The sequence below is a fragment of the Schistocerca serialis genome, chromosome 8 (genome assembly GCF_023864345.2).
Source record: "Schistocerca serialis cubense isolate TAMUIC-IGC-003099 chromosome 8, iqSchSeri2.2, whole genome shotgun sequence".
Classification (NCBI taxonomy): domain Eukaryota; kingdom Metazoa; phylum Arthropoda; class Insecta; order Orthoptera; family Acrididae; genus Schistocerca; species Schistocerca serialis.
Genome location: NC_064645.1, coordinates 509,573,660 through 509,590,336, shown reverse-complemented (window position 1 = coordinate 509,590,336; position 16,677 = coordinate 509,573,660).

The following is a 16,677-nucleotide window of genomic DNA, read 5'->3' as shown; positions in this document are numbered from 1 at the left end:
AACGACGAACCTGGGTGTACTAATGGCAAAACGCCATTTTTCGGATGAATCCAGTTTCTGTTTACAGCATCATGATGGCCGCATCAGTGTTTGTCGACATAGCGGTGAACGCACATTGTAAGCGTGTATTCGTCATCGCCATACTGGGGTATCACCCGGCGTGATGGCATGGGGTGCCATTGGTTACACGTCTCGGTCACCTCTTGTTCGCATTGACGGCACTTTGAACAGTGGACGTTACATTTCAGATGTGTTACGACCCGTGACTCTACCCTTCATTCGATCCCTGCGAAACTCTACATTTCAGCAGGATAATGCACGACCGCATGTTGCAGGTCCTGTACGGGCCTTTCTGGATACAGAAAATGTTTGACTGCTGCCCTGGCCAGCACATTCTCCAGATCTCTCACCAACTGAAAACGCCTGGTCAATGGTGGCCGAGCAACTGGCTCGTCACACTACACCAGTCACTACTCTTGACGAACTGTGGTATAGTGTTGAAGCTGCATGGGCAGCTGTACCTGTACACGCCATCCAAGCTCTGTTTGACTCAATGCCCAGGCGTATCAAGGCCGTTATTACTGCCAGAGGTGTTTGTTCTGGGTACTGATTTCTCAGGATCTATGCATCCACACTGCGTGAAAATGTAATTACATGTCAGTTCTAGTATAATATATTTGTCCAATGAATACCCGTTTATCATCTGCATTTCTTCTTGGTATAGCAATTTTAATGGCCAATAGTGTATAACGTATATCTGTCAACTTTGCCCTGTACTGTTATAAACCGTAAAATTAATATGCCATTAGGACAGTACAAAATAATAATTTAGAAGCAAGCATGTATTGTCAGATATAAAGGACTCTTCTTTGCACATCTTATGGTATCGCATAATACTCTCACAGGCGCTGTTTATTAACATACTAGCTGACTACTGGGCGTTGCCCAGGTATGTATTTATTTCACTAGACCATCTCCTCCTTTCCCTTCTCTTTGTCCGCTTCCTCTGCCCTCCTCTCCGTACACCTCATTTTCCCCCTTTCTCTGTCCACCTCCTACACCCCCCCTTTTCTTCTCCAATCCCTCTCTCTGTTCATCTGCTACTCCCTGCTGCCCCTCAATCTTCTCCTCACTCCCTGTACCTCCTCCTACACTCTCTCTGCCCATCTCCTCTTCTGTTTCTCTGTATATTTCATCCTCCCCATCTGTCTGCCCCTATTCTCCTCCACCTTCTCTCAGCCCATCTCCCCCCCCCCCCCCCTGTTCTCTCTGCCCATATCCTCTGCTCTCCTCGCTCTCTCCATCTCCTTCTCCCCCTCTCTCTGCTCATCTTCACTTTGTTTGTCCATATCCTCTCCCCCTCATTGCGTCCCTCTCCTCCTCCTTCATACCTGTCTCCATGACCTCCTTCCCCTTGTCTATCTGTCCATCTCTTCCTCCCCATTCTGTCTCCGAGTTATCACCTCACTCCAATAGGAGGTTGCTAGTTCTTACCTCCACAGTATTTCTTTATACATCCGAGTTTGGTTGAAATTGTTCCTCGGGTTTAGGAGAAGCTTTTTATCTGTGGAACAGAGTATGCACACGTCATATATTTCATATACATTTATCACATTTCACACACATTTGTACTCACACTTCACGTGTATCTCTAGCGAATTTCGTCCTCGAGTTCCGTTTTCAGGCAGCTCAATCTCTATGGCGTCATATCTCCTGAACTACTTGTCACACAATGATATAATTTTACTAGTACATTAAGTGGTATATGTGAATATTGTCTGTTGCAAACTGTGGCTGTACGAGCAGCCCGTAGTGGCTTGCTCTCACGCATTCCTTTTCATATATTTTGTGACTAGCGCCGTTGTGGCCTGTTAATTATTTTATATGTGACATGTAAGTTCTGCCTCTGTCTTTTATTGTTAATCAGTACTTACACTTTTTATATATAAAATGTCTTTTCCTATAAATTTGTAACTATGTTATAGGCCATTTTAATTGTTTTAATTCTGATGAAAGCACTCTTAAACGTGTTGAAACTAGGTGAATAAGACTAAAAATTGTTGTGACCGAGGGCTGACTTGTTTCAATATTACTTTTTTGTCTGCATAATGCGTCGTCATTACAGTTGGTATTAAAGAAGTAATAAATTAAAACGTTATGCCTGATGAGGCAGTTTTAGCTCATAAACAGCGAAAATGTAGTGGCGACAAAATTTATTCCTTTTCTGAGGGCTGTCTGTGAGAAAAAGTTGCCTAATGGTTTGAATTATGTGTTAAGTCTCTTGCAAGTCACTAAGTAATCTCATTCTGAAATACTGGATGAATAAAGTCTGCAAATTCGCGCGTTGTGAGCTGCACAACTTCTTCTCCCCCAATTCTGCCCCTTTCATAGGTACGTAGTTCTTACCCCCACAGCGATTTCTCCAGACAGTAAGTTTGGCTGAAATCGGTCCAATGATTTTAGGACGAGAAATACATATATGGATTTTACAACACAATGCCGGAAAAAATTATACGGCGGTAAAGACGACGTCGATTATGACCCGATGACGTCGTATGCCACTGGGGAATAGTAAATATACTGCTAATGCTTTCACCGTCGTCCGCCAACACATAGCGTAGCGGCATAGTTACCAGAGCGCCACCATCTGTGTCTACCCCGAAACACGGAATGCTCATAGCGAGACGTGTGAAGCAAGTAGGCAATCATTCCACAGAGGAGCATTCGTGCTTGCTACAGCCAATTGGGCGAGTTTGAAAGGGATCAGACTGTGGCCTTCCGAGTGACGGGAAAGTCCTCTTGGAGAATTGTTACACAAACTGGACACGCTGTGTCAGCTGTGCTACGATGCTGGTATCAGTGGTCACGTGGACATTCTCACACCTGTAGACAAGGTTCTGCAGGTCCACACAGCACAGACGCCCACCAGGATCGTCAGATAGTAAGGGCAGCTGCCGCAGATCGTACGGCTACCACAGCACACGAACTGCTGTGAACTGGCTATTAGCAGTGGGACTACGGGCACGCACGCCTCCAGCCCGTCATCCACTCACGTCACGAAGCCGCCGGAGGCATCTGGCAGATAATTCTTTATTTTACAGAAACCAGAGGCCAATTCAAAACCTGGGGAAAAACATCCTTAACAGCGAGGAATTGAGGAGATATAGCTTAGACAAGCTTAAACTGCTACACCTAGGGCCAAGGCAGGCCCGTCAATATAGCGACAGCGACCACTCACGTCACAGCATCAACGTGCACAGCTCGAGTGGTGCCTTCAGAGGATCACTTGGAAGATGAAAGGGCGCTTCGTGGTCTTCAGTGATGAAAGCAGATTCTGCCTGCACCCATGATGGAAGTTTGCGCGAACGACGCAGATCTGGTTAGCGCTGTCTCGTAGAATGCATTCGTCAAAGACACACTGGCACCACCCCAGATTTTACCATCAGGCTTGCAATAAGCTGCAAGCCTCGTTCACCTTTGGTGTTGCTGGAGGGGAAGCGATGCAGCGCTCGATATGTGCAGAATGTTGATGGACCCGTTCTTTTGCCGTTCTTTCAACCGGAAGATGATGTGTTGCTCTAACAGCATAACGCTCGCCCACGCATGGCCCGTGAAACTCAACGTGCTCTGTAAGACGTGCAGCAACTTCTCTGGTCAACATGATCTCCAGACTTGTCTCCAATTGAGCACGTATGAGGTATGAAGGGACGAGAAGTGAATCGTGCGACTCGTCAACCAACAATTTTTGCAAAACTGCGGGAACAGGTCGAAAAGGCGTGGCGTAACGTATCCCAGGTCAGAGGACAGTATTCACCACCTGTACGATCTACTGGATGCCATAGTCAGCGCCTGCATTGCCGTCCAAGGAGGCTACGTCACGTACTAATATAGGTGTTTCAGCATGGGTCACACCTGGTACCTCAGAACCGCTTGTGCTATTTCTCTGTAAAGGTAATGTACTCCATATGCACTGTTGCAACAATAAATCTTGAGTTAGTTCGAAACCTCTAAAAGGGTGTACTAATTTTTTTTCCCGACAGTGTGCGTATGGATTTTCGACAGCTGTTGCGCAATAATCTCCGCGGTGATTTGGGATACTGCTGTATGATGGCTTCGCAACGTATACGTAGTATAGACTCTGTTGAGTGTGGCGCTAGCTCTCTCTCTCTCTCTCTCTCTCTCTCTCTCTCTCTCTCTCTCTTTCTGTGTGTGTGTGTGTGTGTGTGTGTGTGTGTGTGTGTGTGTGTTTCTATATATGCCTTATTATGGTTCTTGGTCTGTTTAGCCCCACCAACTGAGGGTTTGCATTTTCTTAGACAGCGCTTGACCGTTGCTTTGTGCCTTGAAACTGACGATGTGTTCACCTGTTGAAACATTGGCGGTTCTCGGAGACGTCAGCCGTCAGCAGTCCCGCAAGTTGTCTGAAGATTTTATACGTAGGGAGAAACTCAAGTTTCACATTCACTTTAAATTTTACTTACTTGCTGTTGCACTACCAGTTTTAACCGATTTTTCGTACTCACAATTGTGGCAGCTCATGACTTCAGTATAAAGTAAAGCAGTGTGACACTGCTGGCTGCGAGATCCCAAGGAGCAGTTTCATCCGCCTACTTGGCACCTTTCCTTTGGGGACTTTGAATGTTACCATTATTTCCTTTCCTGCAGCACACGGAAATGTAGCGAGGGAGGAACACTTGTCCAGTATGCCCCTGTGCGATTCGTCAACTCCCTTACGCGAGTACGGTCCGTACGCGAATAGAACGTTGGAAGAAGTGTACGCATTCTAGAGTCTGTCGCAATGCTAGTTCTCTAAGGACGCTCAATATAGTTTCGCAAAAAGGGCGTCCACTACCCTCCAAAGATTCCTATCTGAAAAAAAGTGGAGATCATGATTCAACGTCCCGTCGACGACGAGGTCATTACATACGGAGCACAATATCGGTGGGGAAGGGAATCGGCGTGGATGCTTTCAAAGGAAATTTCATAGCATATACAGGGTGTCCAAAATGTAATGACTCATTATCATCAAAACTTTCACGTAATCAAGGCTTCTTCCATGGGTCTATGAGGCTTTGATGTAGAAGAAATAATACAAAGTATTTTCTGAAAACTTGTTAGGAAAATACTCGAGGAGGTGCCTGAACATGGAAAAGAACCACCAACAAGGACAAATATCAGCCTTCTTGTCTATAAATTCAGACGAACAAGATGTGTGGTTAATGAGGAACATCCTGGACGCATATCAGCTCCTGACGACGCAGTCCGGAGCACTGAAGGAGCCCGCAGCCTTCCGTCGTCGGTCGAGACTCTACAGAGAAGCTTCAAATTCAATCGCAGTCTATCGCGTAGATGCTGGTTATCAGGAACTGTTCTCCAACACCTTCCTCCATTTGTCAACCAAATACTAGTTTATCACTTGCTCAGCATTAAAAATGGGTGCTTATAATCCCAAAATGTAATCTAAGTTATGTGAAATCCCAAAATGTATTCTAAATTATGTGAAAAGATGGGAAATGTTCTGTAATCTTAAGACCTGCGCAGTAATTTTCATTTGTCAGGACAGACCGTACTTGGGAAGCTGTGTATGTCTGTTAGGCTAGTGCATATATGATCAATTCCGACACGTTGTCATGAACTCCACCTTTCCAAACTCACGCAGAGGGTCGTTTCACAGTTCCCAAGCGGTCTTCATTTCTCTACATCGTGAGCTCCAAGCGTCACTCGTTTCACTGTCACCCACAGTTTTTTCCGTGTCCATCCTTCCACGTACATCGAGGGTCAGTCTTAAGCATACTCCCCCCCCCCCCCCCCCCCAACTTATCAACTTATTTGATTCTTCCCTTGGGTCGAAGTTATCAAATTCTCACACGTTTGCAATGTGGGGAACCTAAATTTGAAGCTGCTGCTGCCTACGAGAACTTGATGTCCTATGGAAAGATTGGAGTTTGTACTCTCTTGCATCAACGTCCAGGATTAAATTCCAAACCTCTCCACAGTGTCTCGTGGAGTGTAGTCAGTCGACACTGTTGAAGCTGAGTCACCCGTCACACAGAGATGTTGAAGTTCGGCGTCCACTTTGGTGCTATTCGAGAAGAGCAAGGTACTTGCTGGCAACTTGCTTCCCCCTCTCCCAGCTCTAGTCGTCATTAACAACATAATAACGAAATTAAAACTGTTGTCACACCATCACAGTCATCTACACTTAAACAGATACATTTCAAATACTACTCTCACACTTCAGAAAGAAACGTTATCATTGCGAGCAATGAAAGAAGGCCTCTCCAATTAAGTGACTCATCCTACCCGTCAGGTCTCACAGGCAACAATATCATTTGATATAGTCATTATTATTACTATTACCACTACCGTTACACTTAGTTGTACAACATAATATGCGTAGCTTTTTACACAAAAAGTAACAAAAAATTCTGTCAGTCGTTATGCAATTCAGTGTTGTGTGGCGAGGCTCCTTCTCGGCGCACGTGACAGTCGCCAAGTTTTTCCATAGCCTATTGTCTATTGTTCGCCGGCTGTTGAACGCCGAAGAGCCTCACGGTTCCTTAAAGGCGTGATTATCCCCTAGGCAGCTGTGACAACACCAGCTACGGCCACATCTGTTTTAGAGGCACCTGTTTGCAGAAAATTTATGCTAAACGGTGTAAACGTCAAAACCTGTACACTGATTCATTGGGTAACGTTATGTATGTCATATTGATGGGCGTGGGGCGAGTTGGAGTCTATTCATATACCGCTGCGCACAGAGTTACAGTGCATCCGATGGGCTTCAGTGACATTAACCACACATTAGTGCACCTACAACGGCAAAAAAACTGATCAGCTGATGCTGTATCTCCTATATTAGCGATGAGAATTTACGCTGACAATGTCGTAAGTTTCTTTGTTGTTTTCGCACCTAATTTGTAGCAAGGACAATAAAAGAGCACCAATTTAACATGTACACGTATCCCCACTACATACTTTATTGCCAGATTTATGAAATATTTGCGTCATTGGATTTGCCTTGTCATCATTATCATCATCAGGATTTCCTTCCAGCGAGCCAGGTAGGAACTTGGTGAACAATATACCTCCATTGGTTTCTGTCCTGGTATAGCTTTCCCCTGTCCACTACATCACATGTTACTCCTTTCCTCTTGAGATCTTCCTTAACCAGGTCTGTCCATCTCTTTCTAGGCCGCCCAGTTGGTTTTCTTCCTGGTACCTCCATCTCCAAATACTGAACCACGTGCACTCGCTTCACATGATCGAGACTACTTCAGTCTCAAAGCACTCATCCTCTCCTCTGCAGTCAATGTCACCTGCAGGTCTCTCCTTACGTAATCATTCCTGACTCTGTCTCTCCTAGTTTTTTGTAGATCTGACCTAAGGAAATTCGTTTCACATGCTTGTATTTGACTCTCTTCTCTCTTATTTATGACACAGGCCTCTAGACTGTACATCATGATTGGCAGGAGATAAGTTTTATACATCGTCTGTTTGGCTCTGTGAGGGACTTTCTTGTCCCAGATTAGATTTCGTACTTGGTGGAAGAAGCTAGGTCCTATTTGCCTCGTAGTTTTGTTATCAGAAGCCATCATAGCACAGTTCTACTTTGAAAATCAATGTTGATGCCTTTATCTCAGTACTTAATACGGTTATTATAACAAAATATGTATCATTTGTAATAGTAATAAGTGGATCGGTTGTAAGCAGACGATAATACAGTCGATTGAAAAGTAGCACACATGAACAGCAGTAGCACTGAATTAGTTCGATTAGTCACCACAAGTCTTTAGTTCGTCTGCCATTACTCATTTCTCTGGCTAAATGATTAACGCCATGGGCCAAAACATAATTTTAAGAAAAGTCCATTTTCCACTGCCGCAAGAGAAAGTGGTGATAAATACGTCTGTAAACTTTCACTTTCAGAAAAATTGGAATTTTGTGAAATGTATGGAGTCGGGTATTCTTTACTGTCAGTAAAATATTTAAGATTACCAGTTCACTTCACCGCAGCTTACTGGTGTGAAAGTATAGACGTTCGGCTACAGCGGCTAAACCAGCCATGTGAATGAACTTGAAGCGTGAGTGATCTATATGACTATTGGCTGACGTCAAACAAGCAACATAAATCATCTCATTTATTCATTATTCCTTCGTTTAGGATTATTTCTTTCAGTATCAACTGAATTATCTTTGGTCACTTCAAAAACAGGATCGTTAATATACCCACACTCTAATGTGTAATTAGAAGCTAAGCATTGTCGAGGCTCATATCGGATCTCACTGAGGAATAATGGTGTCATAAATGTTGGCCACCATTGTTGTATTGCGTGAAGCACCAAACTTTACCCCGTCCAATGGCTTTTGGCGTGTGATATGCAACTCCTATCAGACACACCAGATGTATTACCGTCAACGAACGAAGACGCCAATGCGACGGATACCCATAACATAACGTCTGCGGTATTGCCCAGTTAATTGCTTGGTAAAAATGCCGTCTTCGACGAACAACGAGTTTTCATTGCTGAATAGCATTTTTTTCGGTCGTTCGTATGCACATGTTGTAGATGCAATTCGTGGGAAATATACAGATGCTGCAGTGGCGTACAGTTCGACAACAACGAGGCCAACAACTCCCCTGTTCCCAGAATGTGGATCAAATGCAGATGGGAGACCAGCCATTTCGACGAACGCCAAACTGGATAAAGTGAGGTGAGGAATGTGATGCTCCAATCGAGGAGATTATCTGTCCAATCTCAAATTTTGTACGGCAGTGTTCAGAAAGCGATACACAAGTGACAATTCCCTAAATTGTTCTAATTGTGAAGGAATTGAAGACGTTGGATAAAGAAAACTGTCTAGCGTATTACCGTGGTTCAGTCACTCTTTGGCACGTATGGAACAGCAGAACTGGACTGTATTTTCTTCACTGATGGGCCGTGATTTCACCTTAGAGGACACGAGAGTAGCCAAAACAAGAATTTGGTCAGCCGAAAATCCACCTGTGATTCATGAAAACACCTTGCAGAGTAAGAAAACTGGATTGTGGTGTGTCTTATCGTGTAGTCGAATGGTGAACAGTGTTGCGTACCAAGCTATTATTGCACCATTTATTTCGCTTCTTGAGGCAGATGAACGTCATTGTTGGTTGCACCAGCACGATGCCACTTGTTATCAATATAATAGTACAATTCATTTCTCAAGATAAATTTCTGGGGATCGAATCATCACTAAAGGTTTACGGCCCAACGTCTCCAAACATCTGCCTGTGGAGCCACTTTAAAAAGGTGTCAATAAAAACAGGCTCCACACAGTGCCAGAACTGGAGACTGACGTAACTTTGATCCGCAAACTGGCCTCAGCCTTGTAAAGTAAATATGCATAAATATTACTGAATAGGGTAATCATGTTATACGAGGTGTGATAAAAAAAGTATCGGTGATTTCGTAATTTGGTGGGTTGTGTGAGTCCGATTCGTGCGAGTTTTTTTTTGTTCGTTGTTGTGTTGATAAATATGTCTCAACCGTATTTGTAAACTGATAGCCATATTGGACGTTTCGTCTGTGGTCAGTTGTCAAGAACATTATTCATTTATCTTAAAAATGGATCACAGAATTTCCATTACACTTTGTTATAAAAATGGAAGAAAGTGTAACAATGTTTTAGAAATGTTGAATACTGCTTTTGGTTAGTACGCTACGAGTAAAACAAGGGGTTACGGATGGGAGAAGCGTTTCCAAGATGACCGTAAGGAAGCTGAAGATAACATCGTCAACAGATGAAAACTTCGAAAAAGTGAAAAAGATGATTATTAACGATCGCTAAATGAAGTTAACAACGGTGCAGGATTACTGAAACGTGTCGTAACAAGCGATGAAACATGGGTGTCTGGGTACGACGTCGAAACTAAAGCTCAATTGTCCCAGTGGAGGCATTCTGGATCGCCAAATCCGCGAAATTCTCGACAAATATGGTCTGCTCACTGTTTTCTTAGATTTTAACGGCACAAGAGTTCTTCTCAAAAAGTGAAGCGATTAATAAGGAGTAGTCCACACGTTCATAGCCGTTTAAAGGAATGATCCCGAAAAAAACGCTGGGATTTTTGGCGAAACAATTTATGACTTTTGCACCACAATAATGCACCTGCTCACATTTCATTGCTTGCTTGTGAATTTTTGGCGAAATACAACAGTGAAATGATGTCCCGACTATCATATTCGCAATTTCCTGCTTCCAAAAATAAAGAGATCCTTAAAGGGCTGTCGGCTTACAAGCCAAGTTGAGAATACAACTGCGTCGCTGAAGAGCTAACTACTCTCCCAAAGATCGAGTTCCAGTTCGGAGATCCGAAGAAGTGCTCGCGTAAATGTTTAATACCTGATAGGAACTAATTTCAAGGAGTTAACAGTAATGTAGACGAATAAATAAAATTATTAAAAAAATGAAAATTTCCGGTACTTTCTGAACACACCTCGTATATTTGACTACTATTTGATGTGCGCAACTTTATGATCAGCCTGTAGAAGCTTTCCAGTAAACATAGATCCACAAAGGAGTAATTTGCGAGATAACTGTGACGGCATGGTTATCAGATGCCACAGACTTCAGTATTAAATATTGTCCTATTTAGTATAAATTTATCGGAGTCTGAAATTTATACCTTCACTCTTATCAGTTTTCGCTACTTTTATGCTAAATCCTATGTTGTTGGCCCCAATGCCGTCCAGGCATCCTTTAGGTGGCTCACTCCTTAAAGCAATGATGCACTACCTCTCTAACACCATTACCCCTGAGTGAGGTCTGATAGCATCTAATTAAATATTTGCTTGGGGGAGCATACTAACACCTCTGTTTCCGAGGAGACGAAAGGTAAATAAAATTTAGCTGACGCTGAAACGAAGAATGCTCACGTTCTTTTGGTAGGTTTTTACTAAACAAGGAATAATGAATGAACGAGTGAAACAGATGTCCGGTGTTACTTGTTTGGCGTCAACCAAAGGACAGGTTGATCAGTGCCGTTTCAAATCCGTTTGCTTGCTTGGCTTTGCTGCTATAGTCGAACATCCAACCTTTGACACCAGCAAGCTGTAAGGAAGTGAACTGGTAATCTTAAATATTTCACTAATAATAAAGAATAACCGACACCAAATATCTAACAAAATTTTGTATGGAAGTGGAAGTGGTCCATCATTCTGTGTCACCAGTTTCGTCTTACGGTAGTGGGACATGAAATTTTTTGAATGAAGTATCGCTGTTTCGCGTTAAACCATTTAGCCATAGAAGTGAGTAAGGACAGACATGATGTACAACATCGTACACAGAGTGCACCGTAATTAATTACGTAAACGCACTTAGTTCAAAGTACACAATACTAAGAGGAAAAAAGTATCGGTATACATGGGTTCTAAAACTCATGCCTTCACAGTAATGAGCGCTGCTTCCTATTCTTCTTCTTCTTCTTCTTCTTCTTCGATACAGTGAAACAAATCGGTTCTTCCGCAAGCTGTCTGCTTCCAACATTTTCGGAGAAGGTAATAAGGAAAACATGTCCAGCAAAACATGGGCTCTAAATTTCATACCTTAAGAGCTGTGAGCACTTCATCTACGCCACTGTAAAGCGTATCCCTTTTACTCAACAACTGCTCATAGTTCTTAAGGTAGGTCTTTTAATGCCCATGTTTACTGAGGCTTTTTTGCTTCTAGTATCGTGTACTTTCAAATGTATGCGTTTATGATACAACCTGTGTTCAACGTAGAAATATTTAATTACACTAATGCCACTTAAAATCCATGGTATACGTTGTATATTCAACACAGGTTATGTAGCTGGATTCTCTGTGTCCGAATTACACTCTGTGATCAGAAGTATCCGGACATCCCCAAAAACATATGTTTTTCGTATTAAGTACATTGTGCTGCCATCTACTGTCAAGAACTCCATGTCAGCGACCTCAGTAGTCATTAGAACTCGTGAGAGAGCAGAATGGGGCGCTCCGTAGAACTCACGGACTTTGAATGTGGTCAGGTGATTGGGTGTCACGTGTGTCATACGTCTGTACGCGAGATTTTCACACTCCTAAACATCCATATGTCCACTGTTACCGATGTGATACTGAAGTGGAAACGTGAATGGACACGTACAGCACAAAAACGTACAGGCCGACTTCGTCTGTTGACTGACAGAGACCACCGACAGTAGAAGAGGGTCGTATTGTGTAATAGGCAGACATCTATCCAGACCATTACACAGGAATTCCAAACTGCATCATGATCCACTGCACGTACTATGACAGTTGGCCGGGTGGTGAGAAAACTTGGATTTCATGGTCGAGCGGCTGCTCATAAGCCACACATTACGCCGGTAAACGCCAAACGACGCTTCGCTTTGTATTAGGAGCGTAAAACTTGAACGATTGAACAGTGGACAAAAGTTGTGTGGAGTGACGAATCACGGTACACAATGTGGCGATCCGTTGGCAGGGTGTGGGTATGGCGAATGCCCAGTGAACCGTCATCTATCAGCGTGTGTAGTGCCAACAGTAAAATTCGGAGGCGATGGTGTGGTCGTGTTTTTCATGGAAGGGACTTGCTCCCCTTGTTGTTTTTCGTGGCACTATCATGTCACAGGCTTACATTGATGTTTTACGTACCTTCTTACTTCCCACTGTCGAAGAGCAATTCGGGGATGGCAGACTTCGTGCCAGGCCTCACCGACCGACATCGATACCTCTCCTCAGTGCAGCACTCCGTAAAGAATGGGCTGCCATTCCCCAAGAAACCTTCCAGCACCTGATTGAACGTATGCCTCCGAGAGTCGAAGCTGTCATCAAGGCTAAGGGTGGGTCAACAGCATATTGAATTCCAGCATTACCGATGGAGGGCGCCAAGAACTTGTAAGTCATTTTCAGCCAGGTGTCCGGATACTTCTGATCACATAGTGTATAACTATAATCTGGTTCTTGTAGGAACAAGGCAATCTTGTCATAGTGCGCTGTGAACACCTACCGAAACAAGTTTGTCGCAGATGTAGGTTGGGGAATTCCAGCTCCTATTATTGCCCTGAGAAACTTGCGGCTTTGTCTGACGTAACATGGCCACCCAATTATCACATGGTTATGGTCTGCAATCTCTATTGGGTGTGCGTTGCAGTAAGGAGATATCTGAACTTCCTTCCTGTAAAGCAGTAAAGAATAACAGCCGTGACCTGCCCCGATGGGCGTTACAGCTGTGGTATGATATCTAGACAGCTTCATTTGAAACCCAGTTTTTTTTTTTTTTTCGGAAAGCTCGGCTGTATTGCGGCTTGGTATCTTCTTTTGGACTGCTGTAAGATTTGCCACATCTGCGGCCGTTCTTGAAAGACTTGTTTCTCTTCGCCAGAAGTGAAATCTGAATGTGAAAGAGACGTGCAGTAAGGTTGGCCATCATTCACATATTGTTTCGTCAAGTGGCCTACCAAGTCGTTATGTGGGACACCAGAAAGATAGACTTTACTTGCGGAAACAATTCAGAACAGAGTATTGTTCGGTGAGAATGGAGAGACGGGTGATGGGAATTATTAGGAGAGAGAAGAAAATAAGCAAATGGATCAGGGAACAAAACTGGAAAGAAAGACATAGTTATAACTTTCATGACATCAGGATATTTTACTGTATTTTAATTTCGAAGTTATCTGCAGAACTTTTCTTATTTAAAAAAAAAATGTCTTGCGGATCCGAGGATGGGCGATGCCTGTCGAAATCGGTGATATCGTTCGAATTTACTGTGACTGTGCTGGACAATAAATTATTTACAAAAAAGTCAACCGTTGTGCGTCTCCAACTCGATTAAAACTTCGTTATTTTGAAAATGAAACAGTGGTGTGTGTGTCACGTAGCCAGCAGATGTATAATTGCTGAGTCAAGGAAGTCGTCTAAATGGTTCAAATGGCTCTGAGCACTATGGGACTCAACTGCTGAGGTCATTAGTCCCCTAGAACTTAGAACTAGTTAAACCTAACTAACCTAAGGACATCACAAACATCCATGCCCGAGGCAGGATTCGAACCTGCGACCGTAGCGGTCTTGCGGTTCCAGACTGCAGCGCCTTTAACCGCACGGCCACTTCGGCCGGCTGGAAGTCGTCTGCTGCATTCCCTGCGACAAGGAAGTTTTGAGACGATGACGAAAGGGAAAACGCAAAATCCAGAGAAGAAAATATGCAGGATGTACATGGGTGTGTATCAATGAAGTCCTCAATCCATGCCCGACAGAATAGACACTACCCGTGATGACGTGGCCGGTGTACAAACTGTATATTAAACAGAATTCTCCGCTTCTCACGAGCGGTTGCCTTAAGCGCTTCGGCCATTCGGACACGATCCCCGACGGACCCGCATTTCCAACTTATCGCACATTGAAAAACAGCAGCCCTCGTCCATTAACCTGCTACTGGTGAATTACTGATCCCCGTAGGTGTTCGGACGCTATTAGTGCATCGGCACTGAAGCAGATATCATGGAACCGTCACGCTATCAAACACGTCTGCTTCAGTACGGATACACTAATATCGTCTGAACTCCTACGGAGAGCAAGAATTTGCAGTACGGGGTTATTGGACGGGGGACGGCGCACTGCAGCGTGCGATAAATTGGAAATTTGGGTCGGTCAGGGACCGTGTCCGGATGGCCAAGGCGGTTACGGCGACCGCTCGTAAGAAACGGCGAATCCGGGTTCGAGTCCAGGTCCGAGACAAATTTTCAACTTTCGCCGTAGCATTTCCATAATGCTGTGTGCGGCTGGAAGCACTAGTTCCACACCCACACTTTCCCTTTCCTTCCTATTCTACTATTTCATATAGAAAGTCTAGAGAGGCCTAGTTCCAACAGCGTGTGCCAGATGGGTGACGATGCCGACGTCGACGGTGATCTAGTACATATTAGCTTCGTACCTTGGTTGCAGTCTAGAAAATAGTACCAAGAGAATATTTTTTAAACTAATTTAGTGTCACTGTAAAGTGTAAGGAAACTCTTTTACTTTTATTTTTATAGACTTTATTTCACGACACAATCAATAAATAAAAAGAACAAATAAAGAACCGTTGTAGAACCTACAGCCAGTCAGAAGATGACGACTTGCTGGTCGAAACCAGTTACAGCAATGTGAAAGGTTCATGTGAATGTGTCACAGAAATACAAAGAAGAGAATATAACATTGAAAGGTCTCTGTTGGATTCCTTTCACGTTAATTTCTTAAATTTGTTGTCATTTACGGCATACATTCCACTTCTAAATTTACTGTAGCGTTTCTGACTCTATCTGGGAGGAGACTGAGCAGTGGAAGGTGTTACTTTTACACATAATCAAGAACGATCTGTCACACTACTACACTTTAAAACACAGCTTATATGTAATTCATGTCGTCACACAGTCTCATACGGAACCCACATCCGCTTTCTTTTATATTCTGTACACTGTCATCCCCCTTCCCTTCTGTGTGAAAGGATGAATGAGCAAATGTATTTCTAGTTGGATGCTTGATGGTAGCAGACAAGCCTGTCTCCTAGAGAACAATAGGACCAACGTCGGAACAGGTAGCTACACTTTCTAAAAGCAAAGAGATTTCTATTCTTGATATGGGCCTCTCCGGCCCTTGTCATGTTGGTATAGGAAGCTGCCTCTCTGGTCACTTCCGTTTGTATCTGTGAAGCACCCTCGGTAGGGGCCCAGGCCAGTCTGTCCGCGCCGAGCGTCTGAAGTGGTAAGATCTCCTGCTAAGTGCTTCTCTGCTGAGTCCGTAGGACAATGGATTTCTTAAGTTCAGCCTAACTGAAAATTTTATCACCTTTATTTCAGGTTTGGATCTAAAATACCTTATGTTATCTTAAATTGCAACGCAGTGTAATTCGAGTGTGAAGTTCAGTATATCTTCCAGTAGTTGCTTCGTCACTACTTTGTGAGTAAAGTGGAACCACGTGTTGATGACCCGTAACTCTAACTAAGATCATCAATCTTAAATGCGAATGTGCGTGAGATTATAACGTCTCGTCTTGACAATATTTTTCAATATAGCAACTTTTCTTTATGTTCAACCCATGTGGGGTGCACTTTGTGAGACCAGTATCACATGCTTATACAATTGTTTGACCCATCAGGTTAATAGTAAGACGATAGCAACGAGTTCGAGGGTTTTCTTTTGTAAACTGCGTTTCGATGTAATTTATTTTAATTATCAAAATTATTGTGGAGTTACACTCTTTGTGTAAACCAAGTTGACCACGTGATGCATGTGGTGTAATCATCAAAGTAGCCCTCAGCTATTCTTTTCAGGAAGATTTCACAGAGAGTTAATATGAATTTAGTATACCAGTGTGTGGTAATTTCATGACGGGCAGGATTGCGCTACGAACGTAACTTCCTTGGGTGTAAATTGAATCGGTTGGTTGTGGTTAATTTCCTCTTGCATATGTTTCAACGTTCTTCGTGTGTTGTATCCAGTCTCCCAATCTTGGCTCCATATTTGATGTGTTCCCTAAGATTACAAACTCACATTTTCATAATCCTAAATAAGGCACCAGTTTAGTTATGACTCAAGTTTAATATGCTGAAATTTAAACGGAACAATATATATATATATATATCCGGTTGTCGTAAGATGACTATTAAAAAATTATAATTAACGTTAGTCTGGTTGGAAA